The 20,602-nt window shown below is 46.9% G+C and overlaps 1 protein-coding gene across 10 annotated transcripts in view; it reads right to left on the bottom strand.

Moving 5' to 3' along the window:
* TAX1BP1 (Tax1 binding protein 1) overlaps positions 1-20,602 on the bottom strand; it is a 702,037-nt gene that overhangs the window by 409,953 nt on the left and 271,482 nt on the right. The gene's annotated exons all lie outside the window — the stretch shown is intronic.

The following is a 20,602-nucleotide window of genomic DNA, read 5'->3' as shown; positions in this document are numbered from 1 at the left end:
CCCTTCGGTGTCTGGAAAGGGGGGAGTCGACCACACACCCAACAATTAGTGGCATTGCTGGTCTGGTGTGAATAGTGTAACATTCTTATAAATGTATTATTTCTCATAGCAAGACGATAGGATAACTCGTGAGGAGGCAGATCACTAAATGTGTGCTCTACTGTAGCATTAGAAAACTTATTTACATGTGAACTTGGAAAACATAAATGTAATGCATAACTTGTGCAGGTAACCATCAAACTTAGAAACAATAAGAAACTTAGAAAAACGATACATCGTATAGAGTTTTGACTAACTCTCTCACTATGGGGGTCTATCTCATACATGTCAGATACCTGTCTAACCGTTTCACCCGAGAGGGACTTAGACAATTAAACTGGCTGACTTATTTTACTAGACCGGAGCTTTAACTTATACTCCTGTTGAGGAGTTTTCTCTAACAGAGGAACTTTCAGTTCAGGATTCAGATCAAAGTCTGGTTTCAGGCAGTCTTTAGAAATGGAACAGTTCTTAGAAAAGGTCTTGTCTGGTAGTCCATGAAATTTCTTTATATGGGACAGATGGACCCACCCCTTGCGGCCTTCCAACTTCACGGCCGTGCGGGTGGTCAGGAGGACAAGTCGCGGCTCTTTCCAACGAGGCTCCAGCGGACTTGAACGATCAAAGTTCCTTACAAGGACGAGGTCGCCTGGAATGACCTCATGCGGTTTCACTTCGGTATTGTCTGGGAATGCGGCGGCAACCTGTGAACGACAAGAGTGTAGGGCAGACATCAAGGAAGCTAGGTAATCTGTCAACATATTACTGGAAACATCTGTAATACTGCGGGGTCTAGGTGTACCCCACATATTTGGGGGGCGGCCGAATACGACCTCATAAGGGGACAGACCTGATCTGGAATGTGCAACCATCCTCATGAAGAATAAAGCAACTGGCAGGGCAACTAGCCAGTCTACACCTTTCTCTTTACATGTCTTGGCAATACGGATTTTCAGGGTCTGATTATGTCTCTCTACGAGACCGGCTGCTTCAGGATGGCGCACACAATGGAACTTCCACTGGTACCCTAACAAGAGGGAAACATGTTTCATTAACTCGGATGAGAATGGCTGGCCGTTATCAGAATACACGACCCTAGGGAGTTCATAGCGGGGAAAGAATTCACGAACCAACTGCTTGGCAGTGGTCGCGGCTGTATAATCTGGAACTGGATATGCTTCTGTCCACCTGGACAAAGCGCATACGACTACGAGGACATACTTGAAACCTCGACATCGCTCCATCTGAATATAATCCATCTGGAGGACTTCAAAAGGGTGGTCAGGAGGTTGGAATCCACCTTGTTCCACCGGGACACTTTTACCTGGATTGAACTGGCAACATATCATACAAGTACGGACTTTCTGCTTGGCTGCAGCTCGTAAGTGCTTGTTGAACCAAAGGTTCTGAATACTGTCTAACATAGCTTTTTCTCCTAGATGTGCTGGACTATGTGCGGTATTAATAATGACTTGAACCATAGAGTCGGGGAGAAACCATGTGGCTTTTCCCTTCGTCAACCATCCCTGATCTGTCTGGACCCCTCCTTGTTCGGACCATTTCTTGATTTCTTCAGGAGTAGCATGTAACTGTATGTCTATGACATCTTGTGTAGGGTCCTTAACTGTCATACAAGTAGTCTGTTCTGGAATGGATGTCTGTGTCTTGTTAACTGGAATGTCTGGAGTCTGAGCTGTAAGCTTGGCTGTTCGATCTGCTAGATCGTTACCTTGGGAAATGATGTCAGTAACTTTCGTATGTGCTTTGCACTTCATGATAGCGATAGCTGTCGGTAAATGTATTGCATCTAACAGAGCTTGAATGAGGAGACCATGCTGAATCTTGGTTCCATGAGAAGTCATGAAACCTCTCTCCTGCCAGAGCACTCCGAAGTCGTGTACAACTCCGAATGCGTAACGTGAATCTGTGTATATGTTTACTTTCAGGTTCTTGGCACGTATGCAGGCTTGGGTCAGAGCAACTAGCTCTGCTGCTTGAGCAGACAGGGTGTCAATACGGTGTGTTTCAATAACTTCAGTTTCAGTGGTCACTGCATACGCGGCTACTAGTTCTCCTGTACTAGTTCTCATACATGAACCGTCCACATAAAGTGTCAGGTCGGGATTAGGTAATGCAATATCTGTCAGGTCTTGTCTTGGCTTAGTCATAGTGTTAACAACTTCCACACAGTCATGTGTGGCAGGATTTGAAGTAACTGACGGTAACAGTGTAGCAGGATTTAAAACGTTGCAGCGTCTGATTTCTATATGTGGCTGGAACAGTGTCAGTTCATAACCTGTTAAACGTGCAATTGTCAAGTGCTGAGTCTGTGTTCGGTTTAAAAGAACTTCCACGGAGTGTGGAACTTGTACTGTCAGGGAGTGTCCTAATACTATGGAATCACTTTGTCTGATTGCTAGAGCTGTGGCTGCAACTGACTTAAGGCACGCAGGCAGAGCCTGGGCTACTGGATCTAATGTGCTAGAAAAATAAGCACAGGGCTTGTACTGTCCTGCTTGATCTTGTGTGAGAACAGATAATGCAGTACCATCACGTTCTATGACAAAAAGTGTAAAAGGCTTACTGTAGTTCGGTGTAGCTAGAACGGGTGCTTGGCATAAGGCTTTCTTTAATTCATTAAAAACAAGTGTATGTTCCTGGGTCCAAGGGAGGACAGTCGATACGGCTGCCTCCTGTGTCAACTGTATCAATGGCTTGGCTAGAAATGCATACTGAGGAATCCATTGTCTGCAGTAAGAAGTGAGGCCAATAAAAGCACATACCTCCTTCTGTGTCTTGGGCTGTGGAAGACTCGCTATTAACTGGATACGGTCTGGTGTCAACTGCCTACCCCACTTGGACAGTAAGTGGCCTAAGTAGATCACTTGCTGGACACAGAATTGTAATTTGGAAGGGGACACCTTGTGCCCCATCTCGGCTAAGAAATACAGAACTGTAAGTGACGCTCGCTCGCAGTCACGTTCAGAACGGGCTGTGATCAGTAGATCATCGACATACTGGAGCAGGGCAGTGTCTGTTGGCATGTGAATATTGTCTAGTTGTCTCTTAAGTGCTTGACTGTAAATACTAGGACTTTCTGTGAAACCTTGAGGAGCTCGTGTGAATTTATAGCTCCTTCCATTTAAACAAAAACCAAAAAGGTACTGGCTGTCTGGATGAATGGGGACACTGAAAAATGCATTCTTGAGGTCGATAACAGTAAAAAATGTAGCTTCAGAATCAATGGCTGTCAATAGGGAAGAAATATCTGGGACTACTGGATACTGGGGTATGATACATTTATTAAGTTCTCGAAGGTCAATCACTAATCGATATACTGGAGGTGCATTTGGATCAGTACGTTTCATGACTGGAATGATAGGAGAATTACATACATTGGAGTCAGTTTCTACAACCACTCCTTGAGCAATGAGCTCGTCAATAATTTTGGATAAGGCTGCTACAGCCTCAGGTGGCAATCTGTACTGTCTGATTCGTGGCAAGACTATACCTTGCTTGAGGGTCACACGATGGGGTGTGATTTGCATAAAACCTACATCAGTTGGACCTTGCGCCCATAAATGCTGCGGTACATTTAGTAATCTTGGATCAAAATCACGTAATACATAGTGACCTTTAAAGTCTCTTAAAAACAATCGGATTCCTTCTGGAGAGCAGCAAATAACTGCACCTAATTCTTTCAATGTTTTAATTCCTAACAAATTTTCTGGACATGACTTCGTAAGTAACAAATCAGTAATTCGGGACAATGGACCTACTTCTAGGGAAACTGGTTTTGAAATCTCATTAACAATCGGTTTTCCTGAAAATCCAAGGGAAACATTTTTAGAGCCTGAGAGCGGAGCTCCTGGAACCTCGTCATGACTGATAGTAGTCCTACTTGCCCCTGTATCAATCAGAAACTTTCTGTCTTTCCCTAATACTTGACTGTGTACATAGGGACCCTCTTGATCTACAGGTATCTCGATGAGAGGCAAGCCTACCTCCCTCTCTAGGCTGTTTCATGAATACTGTTGATACTCTGGATACTCTGTCTGGGCATACTGGTACATCTGCTGTGTAACATGCTGTGTTGCAGCGATAGGCTGCGGTGCTGGAACTGTCTGTTGTGCATTCTGGGGTGACTGAGAAGTCTGTGAAACTTGTTCTTGTCTAGGCGGACGTGGTCTTTCTTTAGTTTTACCAGTAGCTATGTTGTGTTTCAGAACTGCACACTCGTTTATAAAATGACCTGGCTGTTTACAATAATTGCATGTCCCTTTAACGGGAGCTGCAGGATGACTGGCTTGATTCGGACCCCTCTTCTGACTGTCTTGTGGAACAGATTGTGCAACTAGTACTTTCATTTTCGTGTCTTTCATACGTCTCCTTTCGTGTTCTTGCTCTTCCCTGATTCTATTCTGGTGATACTGGAGCATTTGAAGCATTTGTGACGGAGTATTAGCTTGCCAACTACTTTCGACTTTCAAAACTCAATTTTTAACTTGTGGACTTGAATTCTCGACTAGTTTAGTAACGAAAAGATGAGGGTATGACTCGCTACTTGTCTTCAAACCACTGTTGATAATAAAACATTTCTCAAATCTAGAATAAAAATCACTAGTGTCTTCATCCTGTTTCTGTTTACATGCTGAGATTGCATCCCAATCTTCCTTTTTCGTGGCTAGTAACCTTGGCAAAACTTGAATCAATAACTCGGGCAATTCTTTACATTTGTCCCCAAGACCGGTACCTGGTACTCGTATTTTATCTTCAGCTTCTAAAGCTGTCCAATCAATCTTTTTCTCTCCCACCTCCCATTCTTTTTCCTTGAGTTTTTCATATACCCCTGCGGGCAACAGGACCTTTAACATTTTAATGATATCTGGATACGTGTATTCTCCCATACGGAGCATGTCTTTTAATTCTCGATGGAACCCTGCTGGGTCTTTGTCGTGACAGGGAATTAATTTCTTCATCTCTAAGAGTTCCATTTTTGTGATAGGGGTGTAAACAAATACTCGTTGCATTTCACCACCCGCTGTCCTAACTGGGTGTACTTCTCGTAACGGATGCTGTCTATCTATGTAAAATGATTTACTTTCTGGAGGTGAGACATGAACAAAATGTGGATTCAGAAACGTTCTATATTTGTGGCGCTGTTCTAGAATGATACTAATTAAATCGGTACCTAAACCTCTCCATCTATATTGGAGTAACTCGTTCAGAACATCATGTAACGGACCTGGATCAGAATGCTGACCCTCATACAGTGTGATGAGGTGCTGGATCATATACATACCCACCAGTCGCTGCTCGGCTGGGGGCAGTTTCAGAAACATTTGTGCCACTATTTCGTCTGGAAAAGTGGTAGAATCAGTAGCCCATCGGACTGCTGATCGGGCTAGTTCTTGTTCATGCATGGTACTAAGTTCACTATAACCGATTCGTGATTTCAGAATGTGATCGGTAGCTTGAAATACTTGCTCAAGATTCTCTTGTTCTAGTGCTGGAAGGTGAAAAACTTTCTTGTGTTCTAGGTGTGAATGTCGGTCGGGAAGTCTAGTTCTACCTACATACGCTTTTCTGGTGGGATTCTCGTCGTCTACCTCTTCAGTATCAGTGTTGTCTTCTTTCTCGCTTACTTGTGCTGCTTTGCGTTTCTCGTGTAACCTTATTATTTCCTTACGAATTTTCTTGTACATACTGTCTATACTACTGAGTGTCTTGTGTCTTCCCTCGGCTATATGATCACTCCACTTTGTCAGAACTCTCATTTCGATCGGATCTTTAGTCGGACAATCTTGTTCCCTTATTAAACAATTGATTAAAAATTTTAATAGCATGAGCTGAGTCTCAGCTTTCCTTAGAGACATGATTTCGCCAATACTTTCTGGGTCTTCTCCTGTACGGATGAAACGATATATTCTGTCTAGATCTTCTTTCATATTCGGTAGGGTGTCCAAATACTCGGTCACCCGTCTTACACGCAATGAATATATAACCATATTATCATCGCCTGGGACTGGATCATAACGGCATTCGGTGAGAGCTCGTTTGATATCTGCAACGGACTGATATTTGGGCGTACGCTGTAATGCACGTTCATGTAACTCGACTAATGTTACACGTTTGTGTGGCGGCGGGGTACCAGGAGGACCTCCCCCCGCGGCCCCTAAACTGGAATCGTCGACCGATACTCTTCGTGCTGGCAGAGTGACCGATGTAGCGGGTACTTGTACTACGGGCTGGACCGGGGGTACCGTAACAGGTGCTGTAACAGGTGCCCCGGTGGCTGGAGGAACAGGAATTACATTATTTACAGGAGCTGGCGGAACAGGATTTGCATATTCTGGGACTGTGTCGTCCAAATAGGACGAGAGAAAAATATCAGCTGCGGTCGGTTTGTGACGTAGCTTAATCGGAACTAATGGCGGCGGAAAATTACATGGTGCTTCCTGGGTTGCTTTTGGCAAGCCCTCGGCAAGAAGAGGATACATACCCTTAATGAGGGCATTTCTCTGTCTGTCTGACTGTTCGGCTTTAACTCGTTCACCTATTTCGATTAATTCCCTTTCTTGGGCTCTTTCTGAGGATTCTCTACTTAATTCTGACTTTCTGATTTCTTTTTCGGTTCTTTTATGAGATTCTTTGCGCCATAACTCGATGGCATCTTTCTGGGACTGTCTGGCTTTCTTTTTCCATAATACTTCTTCTACTCGCATGATGCACTCGGCATCCCACGTACCTGATACGGGCCATCTATATTTTTCCTCTAATTCTTTGGTGTACTCTACCCATAAGTCTAGATATAATATGGCACTTATGCCATGCTTATGATACATAAAATGACCTGGACTGTCCCTAGGCGGGACAGGAACTGCTTCCTCGAGCAGACCTTTTCTGGTTTTTAACTGACGTAACTTCGTGAACAGAGGCATAACTTAGACTGGAATCTGGACACAATACAATACACGATAAACACAATAATAACTTAAGAAAACAAATCACTCATACCACGACATTGAAAACACATGAAATAACATTTAAAACAACAGTTCGGACAGAATATTACCTGGAATACTGAAAACAGAATACATGAATTTCTCGAGAACAGAACTTACTGGAATGACTAGATGCACTGCTAAAACAGTACGAAACTTACCGGTCCCATAAAGAGACACGTCAGGACCCGCATCCACCTAGGTGGACACTTCGTGTTGGATCTGTGTACCCAAACCCACGGACCAGAGACAAATTAATTGACCCTGTCTAGATACTACCCCAGCAACGGTACTCACCGGGCAGCAAGAACGGAAGGCCTCGGACTGGACTGGACTGCTACGACGACGGACGGACGAACTTCGGACTTCAGTTACATTACAGGTGGGCCTCCGGATACCTCGGACCTTGGACTCTTGGCTTGGGCTCTGGTCGGGACTCGCCGCGTTCCTCCACCGCCTCGTCTGGATGCTGGACCGCAACCTCCGTCTCCTCCGTGGGCCTGAGGGATACTTGAAGCAGAAATATCTGCACGTGGCCGGTATGGTTCCGTCACGGCTGCAGAGGATCAGGGGGCCTGCGTGGCTTCTCCGGCGCGTGGGGAAAGGGCAAGTCCCTATTCGGGCGCCATTATGTGGTAAATAAATAATTAATTACCGGATCTATTTTTGACTATAATCAATAAACAGGTAGCTCAATAAATAAGAGTCAAGATTCGAGGTAGCTGGAGTTGACAGGCTTTAATCAAGCATAAAGGACAGGAACAGGACAGCCTGTACGGGAATAGGATGGCAGCTGCCGGGGGCAGGAATAGGCTAACTTTTAATAACAGTGCACAATATTTATAGTTTAACAGAATACATTGCATTCAATATAGTAGGCGTAGCAGTAGGCGGGGTTTGTAGCAGTCGCGAAAGATAAGGGCAACATGATGTAACAAGAAGGCGTGTACAGGGCGTATACATAGACATGTGATGCAAACGTAACAGAATATGTCATAAATGGGGCGGAAACATGGAGGGGGCTACCTGAGCAGCTGGGACCTCTAACCTAGTGGTGCGCGCAAACTGACAATGACGTGTTACCAGGAAAAACTGGGGGCTATGACTTCTGCGCTAGAAGAGGAGACTAAAGTCTGGACTGTCAGAGTGACATGTACTCAGGCATATCTGGTATCTGGTGTTTATAGTACATGTTGATAGAATCCAAAAGTTATCAGGGCAAAGGCTAATAGACTTTAAGACTGGTGCATGCATTATTCTACATGTAGTGCGTGTGTGAGGAATATTCTATGAACATTAATACAGTATTTCTCTTTCATGGAGACATAAAGGCTAGACCATGATGGAAACTATTGATGCGATTCAGTAGCTTAGGAATGCAGAGAAGGAGGGTTGGACTGATAACTAGAAACATAACATATTCTTGGCAGACTGGGAGGCAGAGCCAGGCCGAGCCGGGCACTGCGTGGCAAGAAGTAAGCTAAAGGTCAGGGATGCAGGTGGGGGCTGTATCGCTCCTCGGAGAGGGTTCAGGAGACAGGAGCTGAATCTGAGTCCGGGCCCTTTTGAGGCCTAGAAACGGGGACAATTCAATGAATTAACGTGCACACTGTGAAACGTGGCAACGTAGCTTTACATAGGCCTGATATTCGTTGTATTCACGAGGACTGGAAACTGACATACAGGAGATGGACACAACTGTAATTGCGTCTTTAATCGATCAGAAGGGGATACATGCATATCGATCATGCACATATAACATAACATGGGGAACACGTAGGCACATATAACATGGCAAAATTTACTTTTCCACAGAGGGAGTTCCATAACTTTGCGGCCACCACTCGAAAAGAGCGTTACCAGGCTTTGTTTGAGAAATTAGACAAGCAGGTGTATTTGTAGGCGTCTTGTACTTTTTATCCAGCCTCGGCAGAATAGCTGGGATTGAATTGGGGTTTTGCATGATTTTGAGCCCTTCTTGCCAAATAAAATCGAAGATGGGAATAGAACGCACTTGTTTTTGAGGCTGTTCTTTAAAATCATATAAGAAACAATCTTCTTCTGTTGTTGTCATAGGAAGTTGGAATCTTTGTGCCGCTCTTTCCATGAGTAAATGAAAACTACCTACGTCTACTGGTGGAGAATCCAGAGGAGCTGGAGTAGGAGATGGCGTTTGAATCCGGTAGTTGTCCCATTCAGAAAGAATGGATCTGTCGTCCAGCTCACCCTCTTTTCTGTCTTAGTCATCATCATTATCATCGTCATTATCCTCCTCTATAACCTGAGGAGTATCTTGATGCTGATTCTTGGCCGTCAACGCAGAAGGTGTGATTAATGGGTCTTTAGTAGGAAGAGGCTGAATAGGTGTTTGAGGTGCAGGGGAGGCCTGTTCTGAACTCGGAAAACAGCGGTAGTAATCATCCAGCATGAGTTGTAGATTTGAAATGAGTGTTAAAGGCATCTGTGCTATGAGAGGTTCTGGCTCAGGTTGCGTGGCACAAGTTGAATAATCTCCTTCTTCTTCCTCTACGTCTTCATTCTCATCAGAGTCCTGACATTTTATAAGAAGTTCAGAGGGACTGCAAGCAGCCCGGAATCTATCATTATCTTCAGAATCTGAAGAAAATAACTCAGCTGGAGGTTGAGAAGGAGTTTGAATTGGCATTAGTGTATCCAAAGAAGGGGGTCGCCGCTGAAGTAGAGAACTTGAAGATTTCAATGGTACTAAATCCTTGGAAACAGTTGTTACAGTCGTCGAAGCCACCGCCGACAAAGCCACCGTCGACGACGAAGAATGCGTTTACTAAATCTTCTTCTTTTTCTGCTTGCTTGACACTATCGACGAGGTCAAAGGCACCGTAGACGAAATAGGCCTCACCTTAACAGATACTAACGTAGACGGTAAAGATGCCGACAACATGATCATAGCCGGCTTCATAGATGAAGATGTTGAAGTCGTCAACATAGACGCAATGACGGCAGCTCTCGTCGATGGAGGAAGCGACGACGAGCTTGTCGACGAGATGAGCAGTTTCTGAGGTAAAAACTGCGTAGATGGAGTCTTTGATGCCTGAGAGTCAGATCTCGAGGGCGTAACAGGTGCAGTAAGACTCTAAGGGGGGGGAGAACTCACCCCTCTTGAAGTTGAAGGTTTATCCATTTGATGTTTCTTCACCACTTTAGGTTTTGGAGACACCTACTGATATTCACTGGTTCTCTTCAAAGATGAAGAAGTCTTGACGGAAGACACACTCTCCACATCTGAGAGAGGGTTCTCTGAAGTCTTCAACTTCTGTAGTCACAGAAGGAGACGCCCTTCTCTGTCTTTTAGAGTCTACTGAGAGAAGGTTCTACATATCTTATAATCCTTAACTTGGTGTTCAGGATATAGGCAATATATGCACTTTTTATGAGGATCTTCAGAATGAAGTCTCTGTTTTCCACAGGTTCCATAGTGTCTGGAGAGGGACTTCTTGGTGGTAGACATCATGAAATTGTATTTCTGAGAAGAAATGAGAAGAAAACTGAGCAGAGCTCAGGGAACTCCCTTCACACGACGTGCGGTAGAAAATCTGAGGGCCTGAGCCTCTGGGGAGAACATTCTAAGAGGGTGCTGACGCCAGATTGGCCGGAATTTGGACCGAAGCATAATGACTATGATATATCATAGAAGTGATAGGTTGTCTATCTAGAGAATACTCTATGGTTTGTGCTTTCTTTATGTATATATGCTTGTGTTATGGCTACATTGCTATGTTATGTACTGTGGGACTCCCTGGAGCACTTGTATTTGGCAGCTCCTTGCTTTTAACTCCCCGTTTTGTCGCTGGTTTTAAATATTATTTTTGGCACTTACCCCCTGTTCTTAGCAGCTTGGCTTTGTCCACTCCCAATACCACCATCATACTTGCACTATAATCGTGTAATACACCGCTCTTTGCGGGTCCTCTGCCCCTGATTCGTGGCGGCCATATTGGGTGAGTGGGTTTGATTGTGTGCTCAAGTCCTCTTTCTACTCGGTAGGCGAGCATATAGGCAGGCAAACTTGGCAGCGCGCTCCATCTCAGCGTTAGCGCCATACCTGGAGCACTTGTATTTGGCAGCTCCTTGCTTTTAACTCCCCGTTTTGTCGCTTGTTTTAAATATTATTTTTGGCACTTACCCCCTGTTCTTAGCAGCTTGGCTTTGTCCACTCCCAATACCACCATCATACTTGCACTATAATCGTGTAATACACCGCTCTTTGCGGGTCCTCTGCCCCTGATTCGTGGCGGCCATATTGTGTGAGTGGGTTTGATTGTGTGCTCAAGTCCTCTTTCTACTCGCTAGGCGAGCATATAGGCAGGCAAACTTGGCAGCGCGCTCCATCTCAGCGTTGGCGCCATACCTGGAGCACTTGTATTTGGCAGCTCCTTGCTTTTAACTCCCCGTTTTGTCGCTTGTTTTAAATATTATTTTTGGCACTTACCCCCTGTTCTTAGCAGCTTGGCTTTGTCCACTCCCAATACCACCATCATACTTGCACTATAATCGTGTAATACACCGCTCTTTGCGGGTCCTCTGCCCCTGATTCGTGGCGGCCATATTGTGTGAGTGGGTTTGATTGTGTGCTCAAGTCCTCTTTCTACTCGCTAGGCGAGCATATAGGCAGGCAAACTTGGCAGCGCGCTCCATCTCAGCGTTAGCGCCATACCTGGAGCACTTGTATTTGGCAGCTCCTTGCTTTTAACTCCCCGTTTTGTCGCTTGTTTTAAATATTATTTTTGGCACTTACCCCCTGTTCTTAGCAGCTTGGCTTTGTCCACTCCCAATACCACCATCATACTTGCACTATAATCGTGTAATACACCGCTCTTTGCGGGTCCTCTGCCCCTGATTCGTGGCGGCCATATTGGGTGAGTGGGTTTGATTGTGTGCTCAAGTCCTCTTTCTACTCGCTAGGCGAGCATATAGGCAGCCATGCTGACGCGTAGCGGCCACGCGCAGCGGCCACGCGCAGCGGCCACGCCGGACTGACGCCGGAGTTACGCCAGAGTTCAGCCCGTCTGTGCCCATCCGGGCCCAGACGGGCTTAGGGCTGGTCCCCTTGTCCGACTCACTGGATCCATACGCAGCCTGTATAAGGTACACGAAGGAGGAACTCATGTTTTGGCGGTCTTCGCATTTTGCCTCATGTAGATTTGCTCACGATAGAGGACAACCGTTTCTGTCTTGTGGGGCCTGTAGTTCGGGTCAGGAAATGGCCAGGGATAAATGTGCGTTATCAATGGCCTTGCTGAATTGCCGGTCCCTCCCTAGTCATGCGACTGAAATCAATTCCCTTATTCTCGACCATGAGTTGGACGTACTGTTCCTTACAGAGACTTGGATCTCCTCCTGCTCCGGCCCGGATATGGTCAGGGCACTTCCACCGGGCTTTCTCATATTTCATCTAGACAGACCACTGGGGCGGGGAGGCGGAATTGCTATCATTTACAGGGACACCTTAACCTGTAAGGTTCAGGATGGCGGGATGAGCGATTGCGAGAGCTGTCAGTTCTCTCTACGCTTGTCGCCCACTGCGTCCTTGACTGGCCTCCTCGTTTACCGTCCACCTGGGACTATGGGCAACTTCCCTAATTCCTTTCTTGAAACGGTTGCGCTCCTTGCCTCTTCCACTGCCTATTTCGTGGCATTGGGTGACTTTAACATCCATTTCGACGACCCTCACAACTCCTTGGGAGTCGATCTGCAGCGCGATCTCAAAGTATTTGGGATAAACCTGGTCAATTCGGGTGCAACGCACGGTAAGGGACACTTGCTCGATCCCATTTTCTCAAACTCAGACTGCCTCAAAGTTATGCCCGCGCTGGCTCTGCCCTGAACAGACCATTTCATGATTCCGGCACGGTGGCAATACGATGTCCCAGTGGCATTTGCACCCAGGGTATTCACGGTGGAAAGAGCCTGGTCTAGGCTCTCAGTGGATACCTGGGCGGTACATTTGAAGGCGTCCCGTCCCATCCTCGGCCTTGACCCGTCAGTAGCTGATGAGCATGTAAATACCTGACTGACAAACTCGCTAGACACTATCCTCCCTAAGAAAAGATTACTTACTAGGGGCAGGAGAGTGGGATCAGCCCCCTGGTACACGCCAGAGCTTAGAACACTGAGGAAGGGCTGCAAGAGGCGGGAGCGGATCTGGAGGAAGGACTGGGGCGAAGTGAGCCGGAGGGAATATCGGGTGGCTCTTAAAGCCTATAAATCTGCCATCCGGGCAGCGAAAGCGGTGTTCTTCGAGGAGAGAATAGGTCTTTCTTCCAACTCTTCGAAAGAGTCTTTTAAGGTCATCAGAGAACTTCTGAAAACCCCGGAACCTCCAGTTACTCACGACAACCCACATGAGAAATGCTCAGAATTGGCCTCTTTTTTCAAATTGAAGATAGAGAACATCTTGGCATCTCTTCCTTGGTCGGTCCAGGAGACATCCGCCGCTGGTAACCTTGGGTCTTGGCCCGGGATGAGGACGGTGGAGCTGGTCTCCTTCGGACCAATCACGGTGGACGAAGTTCTCGGGGCCCTGGCTTCTGTGAAGAGCGGGTCTCCGAGAGACCCGGCCCGATGAAATATCTGAAGCAGGTAGCTTCTACTATCGGTGGCCCAGTGACGGATCTTATAAATCTATCCTTCACTCAAGGCGTGGTGCCCCTTAGTTGGAAAGGAGCGGTAGTCAAGGCCCTCCTGAAGAAGCCCAGCCTAGACCCCGCCGACCTTGCGAACTTCAGGCCTATTTCTTTACTTCCCGGCCTTAGCAAGGTGGCGGAAAAACTCGTGAATAGGCGTCTATCGGGCTTTCTGGAATCCAACTCTCTTCTGGGTGACTCTCAGACGGGTTTCCGCCCTGGTCAGGGGACGGACACCGCCCTGCTGGCAGTCGTGGAGAATGCCAGGAGCATTTTGGATTCAGGGGGATCGGTGGCAGTGATCCTCCTGGACCTCAGTGCGGCATTCGACACCGTAAACCATCAGGTGCTACTCCAGCGGCTGTCGGGGGTGGGGTTCTCCGGGACGGCCCTGAAATGGCTCGCGTCCTTCTTAGAAGATCGCACGTTCGAGGTTTGGGAAGGTCACGAGAAGTCCCTCTCCAGTGTGGTGTGCCACAGGGCTCATCGTTGAGCCCTACATTGTTCAACATTTACATGGCCCCACTGGAGAGTGTGGTACTTCCACTGGGTATTAAGATCATCAGCTACGCTGATGACACCCAACTGGTGGTAGGGCTCCCCCAGCCGGCGAATCAACCCGACCAGCTGCATGCATGCCTGGCTAAGATTTTTACCTGGATGTGCAATTCAGCACTTAAACTCAACGGTTCCAAAACCGAACTGATGATGTTGGGGAACTCCCCTCCTTCCCTGCCTTTAAGTAGCTGGCCTAGCTGTTTGGGAGTGCCACCTATCCCTAAACAGGAGATTAAGAGCTTGGGGGTGTGGCTGGAGCAGGACCTCTCTTTTAAGTCACACGCCAAAAAAAAACGCAGGCGTGTGCTTTGGCTTGTTCCGGTCTGCCCGGAAGATCCTACCCCTCCTCCCGATGGCCTCCAGGAGGCTATTAATCCAGGGCCTTGTCATCTCTCGGCTGGATTACAGCAATGCGCTGTTTCTGGGGGCGCCAGAATCAACCCTGAGCAAATTGCAGCAAGTACAAAATGCTGCTGCCAGGCTTCTGACAGACCTCCCCAGGCGGCAATCAGCCCGTCCGGCGCTGAAGGCGCTTCACTGGCTCCCTGTCAGAGAGAGGGTGAAGTTTAAGGCACTCTGCCTGGCCCACAAAATCTTGCAGGGGAAAGGGCCACCCATCCTCCGGGGTATGGTTCAATCTTACAAGGCCCCCCGTGCCCTTCGCTCAGACCATCAACATCTCCTGCAAGTTGCGAGAGTAAGAAAGGCCAGGACTGGCGGTAGAAGATTCTCCGTCAACGTGGCAGTCTTGTGGAATTCTCTTCCGCTTGCCTTGCGTTCGGAAACTGGCACACTACGATTCCGCAAACTCCTAAAGACTCACCTGTTCCCTGCTTAACGAGTTGTCTCGGTTATGTCTGCTCTCTCTGGATAAGCGCTGGGATGCCCAAGGGTAACCACGCGCGATTCAAAATTCATTAATAATATTCAAGCATGTGAATCTATGAAAGACACCGCAATCCTGGAGAAGAGAGTGTCCCTGCCTTTAAAAATAAATATATAAATAAAATGCTGCATTGCTACCACTTACATCACAAATTCCCATTCTTTCCCTTTCGGTAGCCTTTTAGTCATTCAACAGCATCTCTGCCCTGCGCATTTATTTATTTATTGAGTGTGTTTTATATAGCGCACAGCTACCCCAACGGGGTGTCCCGGCGCTTCTGCTGGTGTGCTGTCTCGAACAACAGTGATTCTTAACAAAAGAGGAAAGTCTTCAGTGCTTTCCGGAAGGGCATCTCTTCCTGAATCATCCGGAGGGAGAGAGGAAGTTTATTCCATTGAGAGGAGGCGCATACCTGGAATGTTTTTCCTCCTGAGCGTACCTTTCTGAACCTCGGGGTAGCAATCAGATTATTTGAGTTGGACCGGAGGTGTCTGGCGTTGCTATAGGGGCGGAGACAAGAAGAAAGGTAGGCAGAGCCTGTCCCCTTGATAGCGCGATGAGCCAGGGTGAGGGCCTTAAACTCGGCCCTTTTTTGTATGGGAAGCCAGTGGAGTCTACGACGGTGAGGAGAAATGTGTTCTCGGAGAGAGACACCACAGACCAGTCGGACTGCCGCATTCTGGACTGTCTGCAGTCGGTGACACAATCCGGAGGCGAGCCCTAAGTACAGGCCATTAGCATAGTCCAGGTGTGAAGTTATTAATGCCTGCACTATGGTTTTCCTGGTGTTGCATGGAAGGAAGTTAATGAATTTCTTTATCATCCGGATCTTTGAGAAACAAGCGGCGGACACGGTCTGCACTTGATTGTGGAATGAAAGGTGGGAGTCCCATCTCACCCCTAGGTTTTTCACTGATTCCTTAGGGAAGGGGGGAAGGCTCAGATCGAGGGGCCACCAGAGGTTAGAGTCTAGCGGGGAGTGTTGGTGGAAGAAAAGGACCTCTGTTTTCCCAGCGTTTAGGCGCAGGAAGTTATCGTCCACCCAACGGGCAATATTTCTTAGGCAGTTTTTTAGTGGGTCGAACGTGGAGTGAGTGGGGGTATCGTAGGAAAATAAAAGCTGAATATCATCAGCGTAAGAGGTGGCTTTATTCCTGACTGGGATATGAATTCAGCAAGAGGGGAAAAGTAAACATTAAATAATAAGGGGCTCAGTGAGGAACCTTGAGGGACTCCCCACTTGAGCGGGCGACTGTCAGAGGTGTAGGGGGGGGGGGGGGGGGGGGGTGAAAACTGCCTGTGTCCGATTTGAAAGGAATGAGGACAACCAGTCCAGTGCCTTGCCTTGGATACCTTTAGACAGGAGACTATCAAGCAGGACTGGGTGAGAGACGGTGTTGAATGCTGCCGACAAGTCCAGCAGCACCAACACCGCCCTCGATCCCCCGTCCAGCCTCCACCGCACAGAGTCAGCCATCTCAATCAAGGCGGACTCTGTGCTGTGGCCTGGTCTGAACCCATGTTGAGAGTCATGGAAAAGATCATGGGTTTCAAGGAAGCATGCTAGCTGCTGCTGCACCAGCTTTTCAAGGACCTTAGCCGGGGCAGGCAGTAAGGAGATGGGTCTATAATTTGCTGGTTCCTCCGGGTCTGCGTTGGCCTTTTTTAAAATAGGGACCAACTTGGCATGTTTCCAAGCATCAGGATAGATGCCTGTCTTTAGAGAATCGTTCCAGATGCCGTTTAGTGTGGGATTGAGGAGTGGAGCCAAAGCTTTGTACTGCTTGGCGGGCCATGGGTCGTCTGGGGAACCAGATCTGAATTTCAGGAGTTCCATCAAGGAGCGATCAAGGTTGATCTCTGCAAAATCAGAAAATACCAGATGGGGATCAGAAGGGACATCAAGATTGTCAGTGGTGGCTGAATAATTCTTATTGAGGAAAGTGTTATAAATAGAGGCAATTTTCTCCTCGAAGTAATTGGAAAGCCGGGTGCAAAGGGATTGGGATACCGGAGATTGGCGTTTGAGGGCCATGGGATCAGTAAAGGCTCTTACCGTATAAAGATTTCTCTTGTAGAGCCTTGTGCTTTATTTATTTTGTCCTCCAAGTAATTTCTTTTGTGATCAATTATTTTCTTCCGGTAGTTTTTTAAAGCTTGTTTATATTTGTTTTTACTATCTAGGGCGTAAGAAAGTCTCCATTGGCGCTCCAACTGTTTGCAGGAGGATTTAATCTGATGTAGTTCATAAAAGTACCATGGTGCCGAGGGGGCTGCTCGGAAGGTTTTTATAGGTTTGATAGGGGCAATGCAGTCAATGGCGGTAGATATCCAACTGTTAAAATTGGAGAGCCTAGTGTCTAGATCGGGGCCTTCCATGGGGGGGGGAGGCAGAGAGTTGGGTAGCGATCTTGTCCAGGGAGATCTTACTCCAGTTTCGGCCGACCGTCTTGGCCGGAAGTATAGGTCTGTTCTGATGATGGAGGGAAATGGCAAAGGGGATAAAAAAACTGGTCAGACCAAATTACTGGGTAGGGTTCACTAGTGAGGGTATCGGGGATATTGGAACATATAAGATCAAGTGTATGTCCGGCCTTATGAGTGGGGTGAAAGACCAGTTGGGTTAAACCGCCATCATTTAAGGTGGCTAAAAAGTTGGAACTAATCGGATCAGAGGCGTCCTCCGCGTGAATATTAAAGTCACCAAGCAAGGTGAAATTAGCATAACGAGAGCTTGCTTGGAGCACAAAGTCCAGGAGAACTGGGAGGAAGGAAGGCTTGGATTTTGGGGGACGGTATACTAGCGGGCCGAAATATGTAATGTTAGGGGCCAGTTTAATAAAGAATGGAAGAGCTTCTATGGATTCAATTTTAATGTAGGGAAAGGAAGAGATAGTCCACTGTGTCCTGTAAATGACGGCTACCCCTCCGCCATGGCTATGGCTCTGCCTATTGGCACAGAGGATGTTATAGTCCAGAGGAATGGCCAAACACAAGGCAGGGTTGGATTCCTCTCCGAGCCAGGTTTCCGTCAAGAAGAGAAGATCCCACTTGTTGTCCATCAAAGTCTGGGCAATGTCAAGAGAGTGTTTGACCAGGGAGCGGCAATTGATCAATCATGCTTTTAGCCTGAGATTTCTGTGGGCTGAAGCGGGCTGGACGGGTGCCTTAAGGAGGGGGCCATAAGTGTCCAGCTTTCCTATATCTTTTCCCAAGGAACGTGGGAGACACGGATAGGGAGGTGTAATTAAGTCTAGTTGTGGTGAGTCCTCAAGGGTGCAGCGGCTCGGTTGTAGGTTAAGCAGCGTCTCCTTACTGTATAAGATGTTAGTTAAGGGTCCGCTGTGGGTCCTACCAGAGTTTCTGGTTACAGCCGCGGCATGATCGCGGACCGGCGCAGACGGGCAGGACTCTGGCACGACTCCAGCGCGGTTCTGGCGCGTCCGCCATGCGCGTCCGCTGCGCGTAGGCATGACCGTTCCTTTTTATGCGGCAACTAGACCGTGTCAGAACGCTTCCTCCCCCGTCCAATATGGCCGCTATGTTGCTTCGCCTGCCGGGGACCTGCCGACTCAGCGTCAATGCTCAGCTGACGGTGGCCCGGGTAGCGAAGGAAGTGGGGGCGAAGGTGACAAGGCTTAGCGAGTCAAGCTGGGACACCGGGGTACCGGGGAAGAGGATCAAAGTGAGGCGGTACAATGCGGGGAGAATCACGCAACAATGGGGGTGAGGGTGCACACAAGTTTAAAAGCTTATTAAATCAAGCAATGAACAGGTGAGGCGCTACAATACGGGGAGAATCACACCACAATGAGGGTACACACGAGTAAAAAGTTTGCGCATGTCCCTGTATGCATTAATGGACCTTCTCTGCTATCCCTGTGGCTAAGCTGGCTGGTCCTTAATATATTTATAATCTGTGTTTTACCTTTCACATACCCTCAAGCATCACACCACCAGACACTGTTTCACAGCACCTTGGTGGTCATCATGAACAACATGAAAACACTTTCCATATAGGATCAAAACAAAAAACACCCCCCAACCACACACCCCCACAGTGTAGATTGCTATCCATGTGGGTAAGCACTTCAGCGCCACCTATAGCGGTAGTAAGCGCTATACAAATGCAACAATACAATATGACAAAGTAAAGAAATCCAGGCCACAGTACCATGACACAGTTTTGGGAATTTTCTTTTGTGGCAGGTAAGCATAAATCTTTCCAATGTTTCAAGGAAAGGAACAAGCTTAGGGCTACAATGTTATTTGTGGTGGACCAAGCTCTTACATTTCTGAGACTCTGTTTAAAGTATAAGTTTGTTTGTTTTGTACTCCGAGAAAGTGTACTGTTGTGGGGAGTTACTCAGGAATTAAGCCAGTGACAAGGAGCTGAACACCGAGCTCTGGTCTATTTATATTAGGAATACTTTGAGGAACAACGCCCTAGATCTGCAGTTTACCAAATAGCACTCTTACCCATGGTAGGGAATGCAAGTCACAGATCAGAGAGGATGTTGCAAAGATATTAATCTCATCATGTTGTCATCCTTCATCCACCAGAGGAATAATTTCAAAGATTACGATTTATCCACGCTATCTGAGTGGTAAATCCATTGTTCCTTTGAGTAGTTTGCAAAGGTCTCACATGCAGCCTCAAAATGGCACTATGAAAGGGAAGAATCCCTTGAACAGAAAAAAAGACTAGGTCGTATCTACAGTTGGATGAAACTTGATGTGCATAAACATATGTCACTCCAGGTGAGAACACAATCGCTTATTCAAAAAAAGGCTGCTTTTTTATTTTTGTTTTAAACCATGCTTCTGGGTAGCGAAACATTTGCAACTTGGATACTTCAGATTTGTGGAAATAGAAGTGCAGCTCCATACTCAGCTAAGCTTTCACTGAGGTCTGAAACCTTGACATACTTTCTCAGAAGATGCTTTCATAGCAGCTCAGAACATTATTAGTATTATATATTATTTATAATTAAGGAGAACATTTCAGCCACCTCAACTGATGACTCCCTCAAGAACTATCAAGGCCAATAAAGAAGGGCTAAATGGTGGAAAATCACTAAAAATGAACCAAGGCCCCATGGAAAAAGCAATAGCTTGGAAGATGATTTCCACAACAGACATCCACCCACAACCATGCATCTTAAATCAGAACACCATAGCAAGTTTCCCTTTATCATGTTAGCTAAAACTAAAAATGACTGGCCATCCTCCAAGATTACTTATACTTGCACCAACAGAGGCTGATGAAAGTTCAACATTTCTCCTTTCTGTTCCCTCTACAAAGATCAAAGAAAAAGGTTTCTCCTCCATCCAGTGAGTGAAACATGATTAAGAAGGGATGATATGCTTCTGATTCCCATTATTGAAGAAAATGTGGACCCCACCAGGCAGATGCATATATATGGAAGATCAGTGTGGCCACTATAAGTCTC

This window comes from Lissotriton helveticus, chromosome 10 (genome assembly GCF_964261635.1).
Source record: "Lissotriton helveticus chromosome 10, aLisHel1.1, whole genome shotgun sequence".
Taxonomy (NCBI): Eukaryota; Metazoa; Chordata; class Amphibia; order Caudata; family Salamandridae; genus Lissotriton; species Lissotriton helveticus.
The sequence above is the reverse complement of the archived record's forward strand: the minus strand, read 5'-3'. Positions and strand labels throughout refer to the sequence as shown.